Below are 21,834 nucleotides of genomic sequence, written 5' to 3' on the forward strand. Positions count from 1 at the left end.
TGGGTTCTCTGTGCTATTAACCTCCCTCTCACTAAGCAACAGACCCTCAGCCTGCTTAGATTCTGCTTTTTTTGACAACTGTTATCTGTCAGATTCTCAAATACTAGGCAGCATCTCCTTGAATTTTGCATTGCAGGTAGATTTTTGTAGCTAAGCTAAATTAGTTGCCTCCTTGACGTAAAGGGAGATTAACTGCTCATTTGAGTTCTTGAAGTTGTTTTTGGTATTTTTGTTAAAAGTATGAATTCCAAGGCAAACATTGAAACAAAAAATCCTATTTCAAGGCCTTTTGACCTTTCAGTGCACATATCCCAGCTGAATAAAAGGAGTTACACAACCTCATGCACTTCCTTGCAACATCCTTGTTGCAGCTATAGTAACTGCTTATGTCAAAAAGTAATATTAGAAAGTATTTAATGTATTTTTAGATTCTGTCTAATGCAACTTAGCTGACAAAGAAGAGCCAGTGCTGTGAGATCAGCTCTCTACAGACATTGGGAAGTGTGGCGCAAACAACATTTTGAGAACAGCAGTTTTCATTTTGAGACCGTGTGCGAAGCTGGAAATTTCCAAGCAATGCAAATTATTGCCTGACATAGGTAAGTGAAGACTTAAAATCTCGGCAGATGTCAGCAGGATGCCAGACCTTTGCACACCAAGAGTGAAGTTTGCTGAAAAGCTTTTACTAATCTCTGGCTTTTCTGCTGCTGACAGATGAAGGCTTCCCGTTCCTTTGCTTTCCCAACCTGATGCCTGAGGTCAGCTGGACCAGCATGCTCCGAAGCTGCAGGAGCCCATCTTGTTGCCTTTGCCTTACCACCTGCCAATGAGCTTGAAATTTCTGGGAGATAAAGGATAACCCCCTTAGAGGGAAGTTTTTGCAGGCAGGCTGGATGGGGATGGCTATCAGCAAAGCGGCCTCACAGGCTGGACTGACTGAATTGGCCTTTTACCCTGCTGCTGCTGGGGCTTGGCAAGGCAGTGTAGGGCAGCTTGTGCTGCTGCTACTGCCAGGGTCATACCAAGTTTGGGAAGAGGGAGGGATTGGCCATATTGAAGCCTTGGGTGATGATCTAGTCAAATCCTCTAACTTGCAGTTTGTTTCTAAACTTTTTGTTGGGAAATAGGGGTTCAGTACAGTTCGCTCTGCCTGCACCATGGGCTGGTAAGCTGCCCCATGTGAGCCCAGCGTGCCCTCACTGCCCTCTGCCCCAGCCATCCCATTGCTCCACAGCTCCACAGCACTGAAACACAGTCTTCCCTGTGTGCCTGTTCTTCATGTCTCCTTTTAGGTGAACACTGATTTACTGGGGAAAGCTGCTAAGTTTTGATGTTTCATGCTGCAGGTTCTTGTTCACTGAAAATCACTTTTTAAGTTACTGACTGAGATCTTTAACATAGGATTTCCACTTTTGTTACAAGATGTGGTTTCAAATGGTTTCTGACACATGGTGTTGAATTGAAAATAACCCTAGCTTGCTTTCAGCATTGTTAGAATCTCCTGGGAGTAATAATGTGACTAAAGTTCCTGCTCTGTTCATTTTGAAACCTTTGCCGTATTGCTGAAGACTTGGTCTGCTCTGTGGTTGACAGTTGTAATTAGTGACATTTTGCATGTTTCTGAAAGAATGCAAATACAGCCTAAAATAATTTTTACTTTGAATTAGGATTTCTTCCCCTATATGTCTTAAGTTTCCCACAGCCTGCTTCCTCAGTTTGACTGAAAGATACCAGGTTTTCTCATGATCTGCTGGATATTTGGATAGTTTGCTGAGACTTCCTTCTATTTTGACACAAAAGCGATGTCAGTTTTCTGAAAAACAGGGAATGTGTTATTTTCTAGTCTTTTCTATGTTGCCTTTCAGCTGCATGATTTCAGTGTTGTTGTAAATTATTAACTTTTGAACACAGGGATTAATATTGCCTCTAACTCTTCTCCTGCCCTTTGAGTTGCAGGGTTGCTTTCACTGGCAGTGTGCACTGAGAAATCATGTTGGCCACTTGCAGCCCTGAAATTGTAATAGCTTATCCCATTACACGGTGCTTTTTCCAGCTCAGTTCTCCTGAGAACCTTGAAATAGGTTTTCCATAAAAATATTCCAGACACTCTTTTTTCTTTTAAAGGCTATAGTCAAAATTGAAGGGATAATCTAGCTATTGTTTCTAGTGAAATACATATTCTATCCTGATGATTTTGTAAATTATAGAGGATTTTTATAGTGCAGTCTGGATCACTGAGAACCTGGTGGGTTCTTTGAACAAGTTTGCTTGTTTGTTGGCTACAAGCAGACAAACATCATTAGCATCTTAGCTGATGGAAACTCTTCAATGAAAAATTCACACAGTCTTACTGGTTTTAATCTGCACAAGCACTTCATGGATTTGCAGAAGCTGTAATAAAAGGTTTAGGTGTCTTATACCTCCATTTCCTCAATGGCTTACAGTAGCATCATCAGGAATGTATACCCAGTGTGTTCACCTTTGTGACTGCAGTTCTGTCATCTTCCTTTCTCTATAGCTGTTGTGGTATTGTCTGAGAAACAGGATTACTGAATTTGACTGATATCACAGTGTGCTGATACTTTCAAACTGCTTGGGTCCTCATGTTCATTATGGTTCAGGACGGCCAGTATTTGTTGAAAAAGAAAAAAAAAGTAGTAACTATTCAGAACAAGAATTCACTTGCATTGAATAAATACGGTGAGCAATTCTTTTTATTAGTTTTTCTGCTGAGACATTAATCTGTGTTAAAATTTGTATGAGATGTGCCTTGGTTCAATTTTTGCCCTTTTATCTTAACACTTTGATAAGCCAAGATAAGAGAGGTGATTAAATACTTGTCCTCAATTACTCCTACCCTTGTAAGCAGCCCAATGAAAAATTTCTGCAAGAGGAATTACATGCATTGGTCTACGTGCACAATAAAAACAAGCTTTAACAGTTGTTCCTACCATAGTTAAATAATCCTGTTAAAGCAGAAACATTTGCAAGTTTTATGCTCAGGATGTCTTTCTGGTTTGATGAAAGCAAAATAAAGGACAGAGGTCAAAGATGCCGAAGAGCATTTTTCTCTCCCTTCCAAGAGTGCAGCTTCCTGATGTATGCGCTGTTATTTATTGTGCCCTATTTAATTCTGTATCACAGTCAAAATTGTTTGCAAGGGTTCTGGCAGTTTGAAATGCAGTACCAGGCTTTTTTAGCAAACTCAAAGCATTCATCTGACTGACTGCTGAGGTACAAACATGAACAACACACAGACATCTCTCACTGAGATGTTGGGGAAATAGCTGGTCAGGCCTTCCCAAGTGTCTGACTCACAGCACTCCACAAAATTTCAATCATGTGATTCAGCAAGGCATAAATAAGCCCGAGGTGGTTTTTTATAGGCTTAATTACACCTGGTGAAGCAATGTTCTTTTGCTTGAGCAGGGAGTTGCCACAATGCTGCGAAGGCAAACCATTGCCAGGAGAACAGGAAGGTTCAAGTAGAGCCATGGAGGTCATGGGACAAGCAGGAGGAGTATGTGTACACTTCCATGGGATTTGCTGGTGGGGTTTGCCTGTGACGGTAAGACTGATTGATTCCCTGTTTGCCATTACTGCTGACTCAATAAATGACATGGTCAAGATGAGCATGTGTGTCTCAGATACTTGTTTGTTTGTGTCTTTTCCCCTCTCATATGGACTAGTGAAAGAGAAATTAACCAATAGGAAGTGGGCATGCCTGCCTAAAATAATTAGTGGTTGTATTTAGTCAGGAGATCTTTACATAAAACCAGTGACGCTATTGTTCCTTTCACTCAATTTTTGTGATGTAATATCCAGAAGAAATCATTATGGTTTTGAGGGGACATTAAAGATCATCATCAGTTTCACGTCTCCCCCCCCTTCCCCCCCCCCCCCCAAGCCCCTTGCCACATTCCAGTATCTGCAGGATTCTAGACTCATCCAGTCCATGCCTAACACCACACCTGGCAAATGGGAATTTTAAATATGTTTCCATGAATAAGGAGGCCAGCACAGGCTGGTATGTGAAGCATTTGCTAAGCCCATGCAACTGCAAGCCATGGGATATTTTCCACCATTAGGGGAAAGGGCTGGAGCCAGTGCCATCCCAGCCACTGCTGGGCTAATGCTTGGACCCCAAGGATTGCCTGTTAAACACAGAAGGTAAGTGCTCCGGGGAGAACACAATGTTCCCTTAATGTTGCATCATCGTATTGTGTTATGGGCCTTGCTGGATACTAACTCCTTTGTTAGACTGTTTTCTGTAAAAACACTGAGTAAAAGATGTCCCTTTACCTTAAACCTCCACGGGGATTGAAAAACTAATGACAACTGGTTTTCAGTAGTTGTGAATGGCAGGAAAGTGCAGTTACAGGGCTCAGGGCTTCCTTACAGAAACAGCAACAATCTCCCAGCAGGAGGACATGGATAACAGGATCCATCCCATACATATTCCACACATCCCCCACATCCTACACATATTTTGAAACAGACATAAAATTGTTGAATAATCGCCATTTTGTGAAAGTTGCATTGAGGTGTTTGCCATCCTGTCAGAGCATTCTTGTTTACTGATCAGCTTTCATTTTTATGGCCTGTTACATTAAATGGCAATTTTACCAAGCTCAAAACTTTTCTCAATCAAAGTCTTTTGGTAGTAGGGAGCACTTTGAAGTCAACTTAGAAAGCACATTCAGTTCTTTCTAGTATTTGAAGTTCTTTGCCTATTACATAATTACAGCCCTAATGCACTCCCCTAACTCTCACACATAAATTATACTGAAATTCAGTCTGTCTTCCCCAACCTGGAATTGGTTGATCACTTGGACACTGCCACAGTTATAAAACCATGAGCCTGCCACAGTTCTTCTGAATGATCAGATTCTTTCTTGTAGCCTCATACTTTCTATTCAAGCACTCTCCTATAGTATCCACTTCTATGTTGCCATACTGTATAAAGTCCTGGCTCAGTTTTAGCTTGGCTCCCTTACTCAGTCAAGAGATGGGATTTTAATTATTATTTTTAAAATGCTCAGCTTCTTGCAAACTATAGGGGGAGATGTTTGCTCATCAGGTTTTTTTTCCCCAGTGTGAAGCACTCATTTTTGTTGGAAGAAAAGAAAAATCCAGCCAACAAACAGTATTTTTCTGTCTATCCAATCAAAGAACCCCCTTGTTACCAAAGGGAGAATGAGGGAGAGGGACTGCTCTGGTTTTGTTTCAGTTTCAAGATGTTTGGCTTCTTTCTGCAAATGGGTGCTACTCTTACCCTTTGGTGCTTGGAAACATGACATTTCTATCCAATCTGCTTTCCACTTTATTGTTTTTTTGTTTTGCTACAATTAATAGAAATTTGTTATATAATTTATACTAAACCATTTGTTTAATAAAAAACTGTCCCATAAAGAGAATAAGGGATTTGGTATCGGATATAAAAAAGGGGTAAACCAATTCCTTCCTTTTCTAAATTTATGGCAACTTTATTCCCTTTACAGGGAATTTTCCCTCATATCATATGTGATACTTTAGAATCAAGGAAGGTGACTTATTTCTAAAGGAAAAAACCCCTTTTTTCTAAGCTTTTTCCTGCTTTACAGTAGCCTGTATTGCAGCAGCCTGGAGGGAAGGTGCCAGTGCTGTAGCCAGACCCTGTGTGTACCTGCACAGACCACAGTCGCTTCAGGCTCTTGTATTATAACACTTCAAAATTATATCAATTTCAGAAAAATAGTTTTGATGTCGTCATGTGAATGTGATCTTCAGAGAGTAAATTAAATGGGTTATAACCGTCTTCCCTAGTGAATTTATGGCATGGGGAGTTTCAGGTCAGCTCAGTTGCCTGCCTCATTTTTCAAAGCGTTTCACTATGGGTTCTACATTTTCAGTTAAGCTGTTGCTATTTAAAAAGATGACTTCCATGTCATTTGCAAAGCATGTAGAAGCTGGAGGCAATTCAGCATTTTGACACTCTTAATTAACTGATGGCCTGTCATGAAAGTAGGTTGTAATTAAATGATACAGTAATTTTGGCCAGGCTGCCTTCCAATCTCTTTTTATATCTCAGCAGAATAATTCAGGTGGTGACATCATGTCAGTATATTTGCTTCTCCTTCCTCAATGCCTGCTCAGGAATTGTTACTCGTGGTTCAAAATAGCTTCAAGAAAATAAATTCCAACAAGTTCTTAGTGAAAAAGGAAATAGAAATTTTTAAAATTTCCTGTCACAGATGGTGGCCTGTTATCCTGTTGGGGTCTGTGACGATGACTTGTAATATCTGACAACCTACATGTCCTGTAAAAGAGACTCACATGTTCAGGGTTTCTAAGGCAATCCAGATGGGTTCATGAAAAACGGTGGGAGAAAAAGGTAATTTTGATGGCTACAGAGCCTGAGCCTTGGGATATTGCTAATTATTTGAGTAAGATTGTATTTGGATTTGGGCCCCAAGTACTTTTGGCTAAAGATTATGCTGTCTTCAACTAAAGGGATGGGTGTTGAAATGGGAGTGCTTTTACTGGATAAGCAAACAGTTTTATGGAGGTATTCCAGGATGGACATGTCCCTAACACAGCCTGACAGTGTTACTGTCCAGAAATGAGTGGGATTTGTCAGGAGCCAGTAATACCCACGGCATTTTGAGCCATGTTCTTTTGATGTCCATTTTCTGATGTGCTGCCCTGGGGAAATCTGCCATCTATTCATCTCTTCAATCCTTTAATAACATCCCTTGTGGCAGGAGCATCATAATGCTGAATGCCGTGACTGAGACGTTACTATGAATATGCTGAAGATCCTTGCTTGGTGTGCGATGAAACAATCTTTAGGGAATAAGTGAAACAAAAGAGTGTGTAGGATATCCTTTAATTCAATGAAGAATGTGGGTGGAGAAGTAATTGAAATGAACAAGATGCTTTGGATTTTCATTAATGCCTTGAATACTTCAGGGTGTACTTAAAGCTTTGTGTGTGTGTGTCAACCATTTCACTGCTCAAAGAACTGATGTACGCAGGAGCCTGTGTTTTTTAACCATTCTTTGCCTGCTCCCCATCACACCTTTTTCCTGAGGTATGAGCACTGTATTCCCTGTGGCAGTTCTGATAGAGGAGAAATAACCCTACAAAGAATTTTAGGCCTGTGAGTGGCTGACTGACAGCCACCGGCTGCTGAAAGCTACTGCAATGGCTGCCTTTCCTCTCTGGGCCCTCAGCAGTGGCAGCCATTTTTGGCCTTCCCCTACAGCAGTCACCAGTTGCCTCAGTCAAGTGTGGTTAAATTCGAGCAACATATTCCCAAATTATTTAAAGGCAGAGGAAGATGTGCCTGCAATCTGCAGCAGAGGTGTGCGAGCCTTTCTCCTTTGAAAGACATCTTCAAATATTCTGTGCACAAAGGATGGTGGTTTTGATGCCCACTGCACCCGTTGTCATTAAGAAGTAGTGAGGAAAAGACCAAGATGCCAACAGCAGATAAGCCAAGAAAGTGTTGCAAAAGTGATGCCTGCCGGATTCTTTCAAGAATAAAATCCCTTTTGCTGGAGTTTGACTCAGTCCACCTTGAATGATTTAATTACAAAAAAGTCATTAACCAGAGCTTGGGAGTCATGTATGTCCATTCATAGCAGCTATTCATCTATCTCCAGTGCAACAAAGAAGGGAAATGCTTAAGATTACAATGAGCCAACTACATATATCGCTTCCTTTCAAGTAAGTTTCAGTTCCTCCCTAAAGAAAACTCAGCTCTTCCTTTGAATCTAGAAAGACCTAAAGAATAAACTCATGTATGCATATTAGATCAAACCCTTCACATAAGTACTGAGAGAAAAAAAAAGGTACTACAGATGAAGTAAACTTTTGTTTACTTACTTCTTCATAAAAAAACAGGCCCTTCAAACAACAAAACCAACCAGACTGGAAATATGTAGCTGCATGGTCAGACAAGTTGACAACTCTACTTGGACTGAAAACTTTGCCTGAAACATATTTCCTACCTCAAACAGGAGCTATGAGCTTCATGGAAGATGTGTGCACTCACTGCTCCTGCTGTCCCTCATCCCTGCTTTCCTCTGCCCCAGCACTCACTGGGCTCCTTCCCTCTGCATCCTCCCTTCTCCTTCCGAGACCAGCAGCTTTCTTCTCCTCCCTCAGGTTTACAGACCTGCAGATCTGGAGGAAGTGGTGTTATTATAACATTCCTCAGGGGCCCAGTACTGCACGTGAATGTTTGTGAGGCACAGAGATGGGATGCACCCCTGTTTGCTGTGCTCTGGCAGCACAGGCTGTACAAGGAGTCAGACGTAGCAGTTTCTGACCTTCATCTGTTTATTTTGTCTGTGTTCCCACCTCGGACTTCGATTTCTATTTAGGTGCCTTTCACATAACCACAGAACAGAAGAGCTGCTCTAACTCAGTGACACGGCCCACCCTGTCAATAGGGATAGGACTGAGGAATTAAAAGCTGAAAATGACACCATATAAAGATGCAGAGAAGCTTGTGATTTAAAGATAAATTGAAAACACCATAATTTTTACAGAAGAAGGACAAGGAGGAACATAGCAGAAATAAACAGACTTGAGGATTATACAGAGAACATTTTTTCCTACATGAGGAAAAAAAAGGGTATTAAGTTAAATTGTGCAATAGAGCATTTACATCTGCTGAAAGAAAATACTTTTAAAGTGCCACAATTAGTGCATGGAACTCACTGTTACAAGACATCACAGATTAAAACAGGATTTAAAATGATTAGATGTTTTTCAGTGTAAAATGTGTCTCCATTTATGTAAGTAAAATGATGAACAGATTTATTTAATTTGTTTACTGAATCTGTAAAAAAATCTGACAGCGTTTTTGGTCATAGAATATAGTTATGCTGGAAGAAACAAAACATCAAAAGGTATCACTTCAACAGTCATAATAATGAGTTATTTAATAATACCTATGTTGATGTGATTTTTCAGTTTGCAACAGTTTTATTTTGCACTGTATGTAATTAAAATCAAATCAAGTTTGCATTGTAGCGTTTTGATTTCTCTAAAATTCTTTAGTTCTTAGAATTGTTCTTGCATCATGTCTGAAGCATCGACATTCAAGGGAGTGGGTTTCTGTTCACAAAAACAGTAATTCAAAAATCCTCCACAAAACATCCTCTGTGCTATGGTTTGCTGGTAGAATTTCTCTCTGCAGTGTCTGGTGGGGTTTGCTCCCAGCCAACACATTGAATAAGCCTGGCTTCTAGGAGTGAGTGCACCAAGCATGTTCACTGAAGCCCACACAAATGTCTGAGATGTTATTTGTGAGCTTCTAAGCTCCCTTGCAGGGCCATATCTGGTTTAGGTTGGAGACTCTCAGTTTAAAAATCACCTGTTCTTCACCGTTGTGCTTCCTATTGGCTGTGAAGTGTAGAAATGTTGGTGGTGCATATGGAAAAGTGTGTAGGGCTGTCAACAACTCAGAAACGTCTTTATAGAAGTTGTGAGATACTTCTTTACAGAGTTGTACTGGGGCCTCCCTCCTCACCAGTATGTCATACTTAAGGCAGGTTTTTTTAGACCAAACTGGCATGAATTACGACTTTTATCCAAACAATGAGAATTATAATTCTCCTACCATCCACCATCCTCTGGCACAGCTCCAGTATTATTCCTGGAGTATCATCAGCCTTAAAAGAGTTTTATATGACTGAGGAAATTAAATAATAGCACATCCCAGGGACACTCCAATACACATGGGATAAGTCGTAAAATCAGGAGTTCTACAATTCTAGGCCAAACTCTTAAATGCATTTTTTGGGTGATAATGAGCAGGTTGTTTAATCCTCACAGGGTGACTAGCAGGTTTCAACTATTTGTAAATTACTTTCAGATCTTCAAATGGAAAATACATATCTGTCAGCATTTTAGGGAGACGAAGTTCTGTAGATGGAGTTAATGTTTCAAACTCCTATTCATTTTTGAACCTCAGAGTTCTTTTGTTTCAGTGAACCAGAAAGCACATATTTAAGTGATGATTTCATATCTTCCAAATGATGGCTTTTCATGTAATCATCATAATAACCTTTCCCATAAGAGACTCTCAAAGTGGTTTCACAGACCTTCCTAAGGACTCATGGGATACTTACTCATGCTTAGGTTGAACTACTTTTATTGCACACAGGGAGAGGGGATCAGGAGGGTTAAATATCACTCAACAAGGCAGGAAAGAGTCGAACAAGAACCTGTTTCTCCTGATTCCAGATCCTGGAGAGTTTTTTGTTACTGAGCACAGACACGTTCATCTGGAATAGCCTCACAAATACATGAACCCTGTGAGTATTCACTAAAGCCACTTCCAGCTTCTGGCCAGAACAGGAATGTAATCAAAAAGGTACTTAAGCATTTCCAGGGCTTCTAAGTATGGGTGAATGACAAAATAAACAATATGAATTAAATGATCCAGTTGTTCGTTGGAACTACTAAATCCTGTAATTTGACTTCTTGCTTAGCAGAAGGTTTCAAATTATCTGAGTATCACATCTCACACTCAAATACCGAGTCCAAATAACAACCTTGAAAAGTTGTCCTGTGATTATCAGAGTGAGTTTGCACACAGATTTGTGTCTTCACCCTCTCATCTCTTCCTTGTGCTAACCTTAGCCCTGCCACGACCAGGATGACCCTGCTACCACGATGACTTCAGCTCCCTTCACATTCTCTGCAAGGCCAGGGGGCTGCCACACCAAATATGGACCATCAGAGTAGGGCTTGCTTTGGGTCAGCCCCTCTGTGTCTGGTCGTGGATTGACACAGGAATAGAAAGATCTAAATTTCCTTTGAGACTTACCACTTTTTCATCTGTGGCAGAAATTGGCCAAGAGATCCTAAAGACACAGGAAAGAGGGAGGGGGAGAGAAAAACAAACAATTTAACTGAGTAAGTGCTATTTCCTTGTGAAGTTTGGGGTAATAATCTAAAATGGGTGCCAGAGGGAGAGAAGGAGAAAAAATTGAGATGTCCTTAAAGTGGAAAGCCCTTGCTCAAGCTCCCATAGAGGTTTAAAACAGATACAGACACAGATCTCTTAGAGCCTCTAGGCCAATGTCTGGAGTATGGACAGAAAAGTGATGGATGTTTCAAGATTTAGCCAGCAAAGACAGTGAAGAGGTCTTCAATGCATAACCTATTGAGTTTACTGTTGAAAAGGATTACCATGCAATCTCTTTTTCTTTTTTTTCTTTTTCTTTTTCTTTTTCTTTTTCTTTTTCTTTTTCTTTTTCTTTTTCTTTTTCTTTTTCTTTTTCTTTTTCTTTTTCTTTTTCTTCCTTTTCCTTTTTCCTTTTTCTTTTTCACTCCTAAGGATACATGGCATATTTAAAATTTAAACTGGACGAAATGAGAATAGGTATTCAGCATGGAATGACTCTAAACTGACTCACACAATGAGATGGTGACCTAGCAGGCCTTTTTCCTTCCAAGAGATTAAGTCCTATCTAGTGGAAAATGCATCATAGATTAATTAAGTGTCCATGTATTAGTGGCTTTACCGTATGACTCACTAATACTGAGTTAACCTTAATATAGGATTCTGAGAATCTTAAGCCAAGGATTTTATTGAATCACATTGTTCTGGTGCAGGTAGTACTTGAGTTTAATGGATGAAGTCTGCACAGAATTTAGAAAAATCAAAGATTCAAGGCTGATGAGGTAATCAAAACGTATTCAGAGAGACACCACCGGAGCTGGGCCAGTCCCTCAGCCACTAGAGGGCAAAGCCACAGCGTTGCAATCAGCAGCGCTGTCTGCTCGCCTCTTTCAAAGGGTGTTATCAGCGAGAGCATTTATTTTATAACAAAAACTGGTTAGATGATCACTAAGCCCTTCACTAGGAATGGCGTTAGTAATGAATACTTAGAGTATTGTTTCTGTCAGAGTGTGGTATGCAGGCAGTTATTAGCCACGGTGCGGAAAAAAAAGCCAACATTTTCTTCCATGGAACTGTGAATAAAAGATTCAGGCACCCAAGAGGTTTGGACTCTTAGGCTCACAGTACAGGCCTTTCCTACTCGAAGTCTTGCGTATCAGTAGAAGGCTGAGTACTTGTATCAGGAACTACATTGGGAAAGTAATGAACATTTTGCTGCAAGGTTTCCTAATGTTTTGATGGTACCAGGTCAGACCGAAAGACTCCTGAATCTTTCAATCAATGACAGATTTTGGAGAAGTCCAAAGCCTTATGTACAATCCCCTACCCAAGTCAGCCTTTGACCTTCTAATATTAAGAATTTTTGTTCTCTCCACTGGTTCTTGCCCTCTCCTGTGCAATGCATGTTATCAAGCATCTATTCTGTGCTCACACTAAATTTCCTGCTGCACTTTTCAGAGATCAGGAGTGGGTCAGTTTGGTGTGGACCTGAGAGATTGCTTGGCACAAAACCACTGTGCCATCTGTGACAGTGGCCAGAAGCAGATGCCAGAGGAAGAGTTTAGTAGCAGGATAATGATACAGTCACACTTGTCAGGAGTAACCTCCCAGCTTCCAGCAATGTATGTCTCAGGCATCCTGAGTGAGAAAAGTTATCTTGGCATGCAATATGCTTCAAAGGCTTTGCCTTCTGTGAACGAGTCCACCCATCCCTTCAACCATTGTAAACATTGCCATCCCCACGGCTGCTCCCATCATGTGCTGAACAGCACATGAGCTGTGTCAGATGATGCTGAAAGGGATGACAGGTTGTTACTTCTTAGTGCCCAAGGAAATCAACTTCTGCATAGACAAGCAGCCAGAACACACAGCTACAGACGCAGAGTTCTATCTCCTGGGGAGCAGACTTACAGGACTGAACTCCTGCTTCTGCTAAAACTAAGTTTTTACGACCTCCTAATTTCGACATTCTCAGTGCTGGGAAATCCAGCTTGTCCTGCCCTAAACTGTCTTGGTGATTAATTACCTTCCCTGGTAGAAGACCTCACAGGAAGATGAATACATCTGCATATGCTCACTGAATCTTGGAAGTTAAAACCTGTGATTGAGTCACCCCTTCACCTTTTTTTCTGACACTGAAATAGATTGAACATTTTCACTTTAAATCATTCTTACTGATCTTCTCTGAACCATCTCTTTTTCAGCTTCTATTAAGAAATTAAGGAATTTGGGTATCAGACTTCAGGAGTAATGGGACTAGTACCAGAAAAAATAATACAGACATCTTTCTATATTCTCCTGTTTATAAACCCAGGATTGCATTGTCCTCTTGGCTACAGCACCACACCACCTGCTTATTGTCTTCTGATTATATGTGATGATTCTTGAGGTTTTTGAGTATTACCTCGAAAGAGCATAAATTCTCTCATTCTATAATCACTCTCTCTATTCCTTGGTGTATGGTTTTACATTTGGCTGTACAGAAATGCACATTACTTGTTATCAAGCTGTCTCAGCTACTTTACAGCACAAGTTGTTATTTATGAATTCCAATTGCTTATATCACTTGCAAACTCTTTAAGTGATGATTTTATGTTTTTCTTAGAGCCATTAATATCAATACAATGAAGTGTAGAACTAATTGCCATAGGATGCAGAAACACATTCTTTGATGATGACTTTTTATTTCCCCACTTTGTAACTGTCAGTTAGAGCCTCAACAGTTTAATATGTGCTGTGATGAGTCTGTGTCATTTTGGCTTCTTAATTAAAATGCTGCAAGTTACAAGAACAAATATTTTGCAGACCTACTTACCTTCATCAACCAAACTTGTAATGCCATTAAAAAAATCAAATTATTTTCACAAGACTTATTTTCCACATTAATTTGCACTTATTGTGTTTCCACCCTTTAATTCTTTTCTAATCAAGTAATGGAGATAATGTCCCATTTTATTACCCAGAACTCTTGTCAGTCTGGCAGGTTGTAATTACCTTGGTCACCTTGTTTACCCTTTTAAAATATTGGTACAATATTTCATTCAGTCCTCTGGAACTTCAACAGTGTTCCAAGATTTATTGAAAATCAACATTAATAGTCTAAAGATACTCTGTGCCAGTGCTTTTAAAAGTTGTGGATGCAAGTTACCTGGACCTGCTGATAGCCAACTTCATTAGCTTCTGTTTAACATCCTCCTCAGTGCTTGTTGTAATGGAATGTATTTCATCATCACCATCATCCTCTGATATTTGTGTATCGTATGGCTCTTCCCTAAAACCAGACCAGGACTCAGTTTTTGAGTTCTTCTGCCTTTCCTACATTGTTGTTAACCATTCCACAATTTCTACCTCGGAACAGAGTGAAGCCCTTATGAAACTTCCTTTTCCCACAGACTTCTGCAAGTTTCACAACATAGTTTAAAAATCCTCTTACTTGTCCTTAACTCTATTGTTCAAAGATTACTCTGGCATCATTTTGAATCCCTAGAATTCCCTGGAACTCCTAGATCCCAGTGTAGTGTAGATCCCATTGTTACACACGTCTTTGTACTGATGTAAACTCTGTGCTGCTCCCTGCAACCAGGGCACCTCAGAGCTTTCCCTCACCTTTCTAACTGTGGCCCTCTCACCCACTTTACCGTTCCCTGCCTTTTGCAAATTGAAGTATCCTCTTCTCTCTTCTCTCCTTTTTGCCTTTTCTTTGGCAGCTTCTCATAAAGAGCTGGGAAAAACACTTGGGAAAAGAGGTGGCAAACTCAATACCAAACATCCATGCAGTCATGTGGGGTAATGTCAAGCATCATTTCTCATGACAGCGCTGTAGGGGATCACCGACATGGGAGAGCTGCAGATACGTTTTGGAGAGTTCATAACTTGGACTCTTGTGCCAAGTGAAAAGTCATCATCCATGTCTTACAGCCTTGCTGTGGCTTGAGATCAAAATCATTGGTTTGGTTTGTATACAGTGTTTCTCACTATCAATATTGAAATGTTTCCTCTTCTAGCAGAGGGAGCACATTGAGAACACAGGATGGGCAATCTTTCTGCTCTAAGCTCAGGTGTCTGGCACCACAACTGCCTGCAGCAGCACCCTGGGGTTTGTGGAGTTTGCTGCTCTAGATACATCTTCATTCAGAACAAGTCATGTGGCATCCAAGATACCCAGGAGGGATGGGGAATGAGACCATATCCCATTACCTTAACTCACAGAGATGTTTCCCATTGCTCCTAACTCCTGTTTTGCATGCTTTCATGTGACAGCCTTCCTGCAAAACAGCCAGTTATGATATCCTTCAGGAAAAACCTCTCTGTGTTTGGTGAGAAAACATCCCAATGAATGGCTGCATCCAGAGGACTAAAAGTAGAACAAAATTATGGTAGCGATATGCCTTTGTGAGACACTTGTAGATGGCAAAGTTATGCATTTGCATGCATTTGGCCAGAGGTCATAGAGAGTTACGCTGCTCACTCATTAATTTATTTCCTTTTTGTTTGTCAGGCATATTGTATGTTTATCAGTCTGAGGTGTTTCATGAGAATCATTTTGAGGACAGTTATTGTGTATTGCACCAATCTGAACCCCTCATCTGTGCTTCACAAGCATGACACCACTAATTGCTAAAGAGATAGCAAGTTGGGGTTAACCAGGAATGCTTTATGGGAGAAAATAAATTCCATCTCCATTAACATGCTACTCCCAGCTATGATGGAAGAGCATTTTTTATCTCCTCAGCTATTTGCCCATGGATTGACGATTCAGTTGATTGGGAGCATCTCGTATTTTCTGCTTGAAAAGCACATAGTTCCACCAGAATCAATGAATAAACATTAAGTGCTTCCCTTTCATTTCAAGCAGGATGGGCTGGTGCTCCTGGATGGAGCAAGGAGGCCTAGATTTTATCACCGGGGCTCATTACACTGCATTCACTGACATTATGTGGCAAGTTAATGGAGAAGCCCAACCTGCTGGAAAGTGATAGCCTGTAAGTGTGAAGGCTTGGGAAGAGGGAATGGCCGTGCAACTGCATTAGCAGCCACCACACTCACCTTTCCCTCCTTCCTGGGCTAACATGGCACTCTGCTGCGGCTGGGAGGTCACGGACCTGCACAAAGGTGAGGGGACAGCGACTCCTTCCCATTCCCGCGGCAACAAGCGAGCCTTTCCTGAGGGGGAAGCAGGGTAAGGGGCTCCTGAGGCGAGCGATGAGGGATTCCTGAGGAAAGAGGTTCCTGAGACGAGGAGTGAGAGGTTCCTGAAGCGAGGGGTGAGGGATCGGTGAGGCGCTGAGCGCTCTCTCTCTCGGGTGAGGCTGCAGGCGGCGGTGAGGCCGCGCTGTGCCGGTTCGCAGCCCGGGACCGGCCGCCCCCCGCCCACCCCGCGCCCGCCGGACCGCGCCACACGAGGGAAGTGACATTTCCTGGAGTTCCCGAGCGCTCGCAGGCAGGCGAAGAGTCCCGCTCCCGGCATGGGCCACCGCCTCCTCTTGGAGAGAGAACGGGTGAGACTGAGGGCGCAGCGTCACGGTTTGGCGTAACTTGTCGGCTCGCCATCGCGGCTCCTGTGAGGAAGGAGCGCGCTTGTTTGTTGTTGTTTGGTGTGGGGTGGGTTTTTTGTTGTTTTTTTTTTTTTTTTTTTTTTTTTTTTTGGTTATTTTTATTTGTTGGTTTGGGGTTTTTTTTTTAAATTTCTGGAAGCCTCTTTGCTGAGGATTGAATGTGTCTACCAGCGGATAGCTCCGTGCCTCGCAGCTCTCAGAGCGGCCGAGGGCGTCCCGCAGGACGGGGTGTCCCTCTCCGGTTGTGGAGACACTCAACATGAAATGGCGAAATAACACATGGACGGCTCCCAGCCGCGAGTCCTTCTGACCAGGTTTTGTGTAGTGGCCACACTAAACACCCGCTGCAGCCGGGGTCCGGGGGCGCGTCCCTCGGCCGCGGGCACCGGCAGCGCCCGGTGGCGGCCGAGGGTGCCCGGTGCCGCCCCCCGCCTCTGTGTGTGTGTGGCTGCGGGGCCCGCGGGCTCTGCCGGTTCCCGCGGGGACAGAGCGGGCGGCTGCTCCCGCTGTCCGCCCGCTGCGGGACTGTCGGTGCGGGGGTGCCGGTGCGGATCCCGGTGCCCGGTGTGGGGGTGCCGGCGCGGACCCCGCGGCGCGGGGCGGGGGCGCGGCAGCTCCGCGCCGCCTCCCCGGCGGTGCCGCAGTGCCGTGCGCTGCCGCCGGGGCCGGGCAGGGGGCGCTGCTGCCGGGCGCTGCGGCGGCCTTGGCCGCGGAGGCAGCGAGCGAGCCCGGCTGGCGGCGGCGAGGGCGCGCCGGCCCCCAGCGCTCCCGGGGCGGACCCGGGGGATCCCCCTCGCCATGCAGACCCGGCGGTGCCTGCTGCCTCCCGAGGTGAGTGAGCGGCGTCCGGCGCGCCGCCCCCGGGCCCGGGAGGCCGGGGTACCCCGCTCCCCAGGCCCCTGCCGCCCGCAGCGAGGCCCCGCGGGCGGGCGGGCGGGGAGGGCTCCGGCGCCTCGGTGGAGCCGCCGTATCGCCGACAGCGCCCTGGGCCTGCGGGCTCCGGGCGCCCCCTCGCCCCGCCGCCCTTGTCCTCCGCACGCCTCCGAGGGGAAGGCAGCGGTCGCCCCCCAACCCTCCCCAGCGGCCGCCGTGGTCCTCCGAGCCCCCTCCCCGCCGTTCCCCCGCAGTCCCCGGGCATCCGGACTGGGTGACCCGCTCGCCCGGGGCACCTTTCTCCCCGTGCCGGCGATCCCGGAGATGGGGAAAGAGCTCCTGCTCCCCCCAGGACGCCCCGTGTGCCGGCGCGGGGCAGGGCGAGGCTGTGCCCGGGCAGCCGCGGCTGCCGGCCCGGGCAGGGGAGGATCCCTCTTTTCATCTCGTGCCCTTTTTATGGCCTGATCTCCGCTCTCTCCCCGGGCAGGGAATGTTACTTGCTCATCGCGATGTGTAACAAGTCACTCCTGCAATGGTGGTAGTGGCGGAGGGGGATGGGGAGAGCGGGCGGGATGCGTTTTATAACATCTCTAATTACGTGAAATTGTGGTCATGTCTCACTCTAAGAATAACTGGCACTCTTGGCATGTCAGACTTTTTGCAGAGGTGGACTACTTTCTTGCTCATAAATGTTATGGCTAAAAAGGTGCCTGTGGCAGAGGGTGGCTCAAGAATTGTTTTTATCTTCTTAACCAGAGAGAGAAACAAGTAGCAGATGGAAATTGATAGACTATATGTTTTCGTGTTAAGGACCTTGTTTATTTATAGACAAGATAGTCCTTATTATTTTATAACACAGGTTTTTCAGAGGGTGTCATTTTTACACATATTTTCATTTAGTTCCGATATTAAAAGTTAACTGAATTCTGTCAGTCATTTTAGTAAGTGTGGTTGTCTCAGATTAGAATTTCTGAATAACACTGTCCTCAATTTTTGGGTCCAGACTGAACCCAAAACCGGAAGGAGCTGTGAACAAACAAGTAAAATAGTAATAATAAAAAATATGCACTCCTTGAATAAAAGCTTTTATTTTCTTTGGGCAGCATTTAACTGACCAGGCAAGGCTTTAAACCATTGTAATTAACTTTTATTAGCAAGTAATTTTTGATTGCATGGAACGACTCCAGATTTTAGATACACCTTCAGTGTTTGAGGCATTCAAATAATTTGTTACTGCCTGAACCATCAGTGTGCTTCTTTTTATAAAGTTGCAGCATGTGATGCAAAATTAGAAGAACAGTCTCCTTGACCCAAGAGAGACAAATTTTAAAATCTCTTCAGAGGTTTGGGAAATCTGAAATGAAAGCTGAAGAAGGGTCTAAAATTTCAAACAAGCCTCGTTCTCTAATTGAAGCCCTGATTAACCCTGAACAAGTTACCATGGTCTGACACACGTGATTTATTTGCATTGCTTTATGGTGCCTCCTTTAGTGTGTGAGAAAGGAAGAAACCCACCCCAAAACTGCTGTGCTGACTCCTGATATTGGGTGTTTTTTTTGTGTGTTGGCTTTGAGTCAGTTACGAGGCTGGGGATTAAATACTTTCAAACACACACTCATTTCAGGATCTGAGGCCTGGGGCTAAGGCTGAGATGAAATACAGTTTTTTTAGCTTGGCATAAAGTCTGGCTGTGATTGTCTCAGGGAACAAAGGTAGAGACTGAACAAAGATGTAGTATTAAAACTTGTGGCCAAAGAATGATAAGCTTTTCATGTCTGTTGTAGTCTGTCCACTTGCTGTGCCAGCTTTGGCAGAAAACAGCTTGCTAGTTTTTTGGTTTACAGGCTATCTATAGAAAATTACCTGGAAATTATTTTGCTAAAGGATTAGAGTGGTGTTTTGATTTTGAATACAAGTTGGACAAAAAGAGGTTTTGGGAAGAAGTTGTGTGTTCATGTTTTGTTGATCAGAAAAATCTTTTTGATGCACTGAGAATCTTTCAAATAAAACTGGTTTTCTTGACTGAAAATCAGTTGAGGGATAATAGTTTCAGTGCACAGTTAGTCTGTGTGCTGATGAATCTGTGGTCTTTTCCAGAACACTGTTGTAAAGACACCAGTATATTCATAGGCTTCTTTGAAACTGTTATATAAAGGCTAATGTTTATTTCTGTAATGTGATTGAGATTAAAGAAATTGAAAGGTGGCCTGTTTATAATTCTATTTGTGATTCCTTACGAGACTTGGACTTTAAAAAGGACAGAAATGTGAGCTAGTATGCTTGGTTATCCCTCCTATTGTTTCTGTAAAGCACTGAGAAAGGCACAGTGATACTACAAATGGACAAAGCTTTTTGTATTGATAAGAAATAGAAAGTCAAAAGTAAATGGCTGAAAGTAACTGAAAGTGTTGAGTTTTAGGTGATAGAGACAGCTTTTACTTTTGTGTTGGCTTGAAGCGTTGGCTATATCTTGCAATACTGGGAAAATTCTATCAGTTAATGAAAATGGGTGGGAAGTTATAAAATATATATCAAGGATGCTTCATTGACGTAGTAGTTTCTGCTTGAATTGGAATTCAGGAAAAATAGATTCAGGATACATATTGATACAATTTTTTTGACTAATGACTAGAGCAAAACATGCCATGTAGTCATCAAAAAAATAGCACACTGAAAAATCAATGTGATAAAAGTAAATGACCTTTATCATAATGCACACAAATATAATTTATATGTAAAGAATTATTATTTGTCTTATCTCTAGAAATAATTTTATTTTTACATACAAGTAAAATACTTTCCTACTTACTATTTGTTTGGCACTTAAACTGCTATTCAAATTGCCATAACAGACAGGTAGAATAGCAAAAATACTTTTAAGGTGAGCTTAAATGTATTCTTTCTCTGAATAATTCCAGTCTGGTTTATTACTGGATTATTCCATCAGTAATTACATTACTCTTGTATTGCTGCAAAAGATAAGCAGAGGTGGCTAATATTGGTACTTATTTTTCAGAAATAACAGCCCTCCAAGTAGTACATCAGCATCAAATAAGCTTAACATGAATGGCAGAGGAAATCCATAAAGTGTCACTTAAACTATTTTGAAGTTGCTAGGGAAATCTAATTAAATTAAAAACATAGGTTGAAGGCAAGCAGTGCATGGCCAGGAACTTCAGGGTGTCAACAGAGGGTAAATTGTTCCCTCCCTATTCTTTCATCCAGATCTGCTCAAGGGAGAGGGGACGTAAAGAAGCAAGTCCAGTCAGCTGAGATTTGCACAGGCATAGTTCTGTTACAGTAAGAAAAATGGTAAAAAAAAAGGAAGGTGATAAACTATGTGAAAAACAGGTGTGGAGTCACAACCTGTAGATCCTCTGTGTTTTAGGAAGTGTGGAGCTCTCTGAATAGCTTGTGTGGTATCTTCAGTCTGAGGATAAACTCAGGCAAGAGTTGTGTTAGTTATGAAGGCCAGGGAAACCAGAGCTTTAGAAAACTTTAACATTGTTTTGTTTTCATGTGAAATTTGATAATTTGGAGATGTCAATACGTGGCAGTGTGACCATATGTTATGTTTTGAAGTTTTGGTGTTGATACATCGAAATTTTTGTGTGTTTTGTCCCCAGTGTACCTTGAGCAAAGAAAAACATGGACTTCAGTGCTGGATTCCACTTGCATTGTTTTTTTGTCTCTATGTTTCTTGAGTAGAAATGATCAGCTTTCATATGGAATTATTTGCAGATAATGCTAATAGCTATATCCCTCTACATTTTGTTTGTATTGTGTTTTGTGTTGTATATAGAAATACAACTATCTTTGTCTTGCTATATGTCTTAATATTGTTGATATTACATCTCTGATATTTTGATGGCAGCTGAAGTTACAAACCTATCTATGAGTCAGTGGGGTCACTGTAGTATCAGGTGTCTAAGGGAATACCCTGAAGGTCCAGAAGCATTCCAGTAAGCTCTGCTAGGATTTTCTAGGTTTGTCTTTCAAGAATTTTATTGCATGCTGCTTGTTTCCTATACTTCTTCCCCTTCCTTTTAATATCCACAGGAAGCTTGATGAACTTCATTTTAAGAGCTTGATTGCACGGGGGAGTTCAGTAGGGCTTTACATTTGGAAATGGTGTTGCCAGTTAACAACTTTTTAAAACGTTGGATTTCTGTTGCAGTTTGGTTCCAACATAGTAACAAAGGTGGAAAGCTTTCCAATGGAGGTTTGAGGCATCAGCTGCTGCTTTAGACAGCACTGCTGAACCCTGGTGTAGGGGATGGCTTCAGATGTAGAGTAATGCAGTAAATGTACCTTTGCTGGTGTGTTCCTGTTTTTCAGCCTGACTTGAGCTGAACTGATGTTTGCAGTAGTTACAAAAAAGCACTGAAGCCTAACGTAGACAAAGCTGGAAGTGTTTTTTCCTCTGCCATTTTCTATGTGCAAAAGTGTTGTAGAATTCAGTTTGGTAACTATTTCAGAGCTGTTTCCCAGCTATTCTTCATT

The 21,834-nt window shown here is 42.5% G+C and overlaps 1 protein-coding gene across 2 annotated transcripts in view; it reads left to right on the forward strand.

The window, feature by feature from the left end:
• Positions 1–16,317: 16,317 nt before the first annotated feature.
• The window catches only part of ZFYVE9 (zinc finger FYVE-type containing 9), a 55,543-nt gene continuing 50,026 nt past the window's right edge, over positions 16,318–21,834 (forward strand). The window contains exon 1 of one of the 2 annotated variants that reach the window (XM_082287239.1): positions 16,318–16,401. The gene's annotated coding sequence lies outside the window, so the exon portion shown is untranslated. Of the gene's footprint in view, positions 16,402–17,150; positions 17,290–21,834 lie in introns of those variants that run through there. The other variant, XM_082287238.1, reaches the window with a different exon arrangement.

This window comes from Coloeus monedula (assembly GCF_965178545.1).
Source record: "Coloeus monedula genome assembly, chromosome: 9".
NCBI lineage: Eukaryota > Metazoa > Chordata > Aves > Passeriformes > Corvidae > Coloeus > Coloeus monedula.